The 3,595-nt window shown below is 36.3% G+C and overlaps 1 pseudogene; it reads left to right on the forward strand.

The window, feature by feature from the left end:
* Positions 1-884: 884 nt before the first annotated feature.
* LOC102476643 (protein CEBPZOS-like) lies at positions 885-1,156 on the forward strand (annotated as a pseudogene).
* The last annotated feature ends 2,439 nt before the right edge of the window (positions 1,157-3,595 follow it).

Below are 3,595 nucleotides of genomic sequence, written 5' to 3' on the forward strand. Positions count from 1 at the left end.
ACACACACACACACACACACACACACACACCCACACACACACATGCCTGGTGTGAGCCGCAAGCTGCAGGGTCTGGGACTGAAACCATATCTGACTATGTGGAAGTCCAGTGTTGTATTCATTATGCCATTTGGTGGTTCCCAAATCTGTTCTTAGAAGAGGATATTGGATGTATTACTTTTGTGTTTAATTAAAAAACAAACAAACAAAAAACAAAGAACTGAAAATGAGAAGTTGATTAGTAATTAAGACACTGGACTCTCAAATGGCCTACCATGGTTCAAGTCCCAGACCTGGTGGCTTAAAAATCACACCAGGCATGTGTGTGCACATGCTTGAATTCCAGGAGAATGAAGAAGTATGGATTGTGTCATGGCTATCCTCCTGGGTGATGATTTTTCACTTTTTCTCTCACTGTCTTTCTGTCTCCCTCTCCTGTAAGTACATACTCCCTATGGCAAAAATTTAAAAATTAAAAACAAAACAAAACAAAATAAAACAAAACACAAAACAAAACAGGGACAGGCAGTTGGCATGTTGGTTAAGAAGCTGTATTCCCATATGGTCAACTTTGGTTTGATGCCCTGAGCCAGTGGTTTTCTTTCTCACTCTCCTTCCCTTTCTCTTTCTTTCCTTCTCTGGTTAAATTAGAAGCATAAAAAATTAAGTAAGTAATTCCAAAAAACAAACAAAACAAAGAATTGGTACTAGATATGTGGATGATTTTGAAATAGTACAATTTTAATTAGTTTATATACAAATTCTGTGAGGACCATGCATCTAGGAAAGTGATTATTGATAAGTGATAAACTACAGAAGAAATCGGCAGCTTCCAAAAATACAAATGCCGAAGAATTAGCAACCTTGAAAGCTTGAATTTCAGGATGGTCCACACTATACAACCACTGGCACAAAAGATCTTTAAAGAAATTTTAGTAGCTGAACGTGTGGGAATTTTTGGAGCATATAATTTTTTGTTTGATAAGATGAACAGATGCCAAGACGTCAGGCAAACGATGAGTAAGAAATCCCCTTTCACGGATCTTATAACAAATCCAATGAACAATCTGGAATGTATGGTATCAGAGAACAAGATCAAGAAAAATTGTTGAATAGCAAAAATAGAAGCAGGCATTACTTTCAGCCTCCCATCTGAGTGTTTGAAACTTTTGCAAAAAGAAAGATAAGCCTTTCACTCTGTAGACTCTTGGAAGCCCCACAGCACATCCTACTGAGTAACAGAACTTTGACTCTGTTGTGGCTTTTGATTTTCCCCCCCCCCCGCCAACTCTGTTGTGGCTTGAGTTTCCCCACCCCCAGTGCAAGTTAACCTCTTGTTTCTTGCCTTTCCTCTTTATTTATTGGTAAATATTAATATTTTATGAATAAAAGGCTAAGGAAGAAAAAGGAACAACTATTCTAATGATTTTTCCTCCCTTAACTCTACAACTGGTAAAAGAATAGAAACCTACTGCAGGCTCAGTATCCTGTATCAAAAATTCTTTGAACCAAGTTTCAGGTTTAAGACTTTAAAATTTTGGCATATTGGGACTAGCAGTTAGTGTAATGGCTATGTTCCTGGACTCCCATGTAGGCGACTGTGGTTCTAGTCCCAGACCTGGTGACTTAAAACTCACACCAGGCACATGTAAGTGCATGCCCAAGATCCTGAGAGGAGAATGGAGAAGGGATTGCTGTGTGGCCATCCCCCCCAGGGAGTGAGTTCTCACTTTCTGTCTCTCTCTCTCTCTCTGTCTGTCTGGTGAACACACATGCCCTATAGTGAAAACCTCTCCAAAAAAAAAAAAAAAAAAAATGTTTTGGCATATTTTTGGAGTTTGGAATTTTTTTTAGAGAAAGATTTTTTTTTTCCTACAGGGTGCATACACTCACTGGAGAGACCAAGAGAGTCAGAGAGACAGAAATTACCCCCAAGGGGGTATGGCCACACCACAATGCCTTCTCTTCTATTATCTTCTTCTGATTGTAAATATACACACACACACACCCTGCATGAGTTTCAATATACCAGGTACAGGACTCGAACTACAGTTGGCAATGTAGGAGGTCAGCGATGTAACCATTATGCCATCTTCTGTCCTAAGTATTCAAATATTAATTAATCTTGGAAGTAACCCAAGTATAAACATGCATGAGTCATATGATTTTTATATACACAGTCTTAAAGTAATTATTTAATTTTATTTAATTAAGTTTTATTTATTTATTATTATTATTGCTTCTCAACCTGTGACAGAACACATGCACCCACTAGAGAGAGGCCATTTCAAAACTTTAATAGAAATACCTGAATTTATTTGCATTGTCTTTCTTAGCCATAGCATTTATGCCAATTTAATTAAACTTAATCACATATTTTTATCCAGTAAGTGGCCAATCGTGAAAAATTAAAAAAGGATAAATTTATTAAAAAAAATTATTCTTAACAGAGTTTTGCTGTAGGGTACATGTGCTCTCTAGAGAGAAAAAGAGACAAAGATAGAGAGAGGAAAAGAAATCACCCCAGGGCAGATTTCCAGGTTACAGTCCCTCTCTATTGTCTTGATATCTTGAGACTGCACACACACATGCCTTGTGTGATTTTCAAACCACTGGCTCTGGGACTCAGATCAGTCATGTGGAAGTCTAGCTACATAACCACTATGCCATCTGCTGGTCCAATAAATAATATTTTATAAAAAATACAATTAGGCCAGCAGGTGGCATGGTGGTTAAAGGGTGCTAGACTCCCACATGGCCAAACATGGTTCGAGTCCTGGACCTAGTGGCTTGCTTTCTCACTTTCCCTCTCTCTCTCTCTCTCTCTTGCTCTGTCTCACTCTGATCAAATAAAAATAAAATAAATAAAGTTAAATAATTCTTTCTATAAAAAAGAAACACAATTGCCACTATATATAAACTCTTAAATTATATTTACTTAAATGCAAAATTTCCAACAATTAGTACATAGTATTTCTTTAAAGCTAATATACTAAAAGAACTGCTCAGATGATAGCATTATCTTCTTGTTTTTGGCCACTGATCAAAGTTTATCTTAGTAGAGAAATACCATAGTATATCAGGCAGATTGAAAATCACTTAAGAGAGAAATACCATAGTATATCAGGCAGATTGAAAATCAAAAGTTGATATGAATGGGTTTTGGAATATTTAAAGCAAAATGCAATTTTTATTTCAGAAGTCCTGTTCTTTGGACTGTGAACAAACTGCATAAGCTGTTATGTACATTATAAAATGTTTTGTTTATAATGCTGAAAGTGAAAAGTTTTTTCTTAAAGAAAAATAAAACCTATAGCTTTGAGTATATAGACTTTTCAAGATAGACAAAATAGTAAAATGTTTATTTTTTATTTTTTACCTATTTATTTTGAAAATTTTTGTCATAGAAAAGGTATAGTTGCTAGAGGGAGACCGAGACAGTGAAAGGAAAAGTGAGAACTCATCCCCCAGGGGGAATGGCCATGCCACAATTTCTTCTCCATTCTTCTTCTGGGATATGGAGAATGCATGCACGCATGCTTTATATAATTTTCAAACTATTAGGTCCAGGACTTGAACTTCAGTCATGTGGGAG

This window comes from Tupaia chinensis, unplaced genomic scaffold (assembly GCF_000334495.1).
Source record: "Tupaia chinensis unplaced genomic scaffold, TupChi_1.0 Scaffold148019_1, whole genome shotgun sequence".
Lineage (NCBI taxonomy): Eukaryota > Metazoa > Chordata > Mammalia > Scandentia > Tupaiidae > Tupaia > Tupaia belangeri.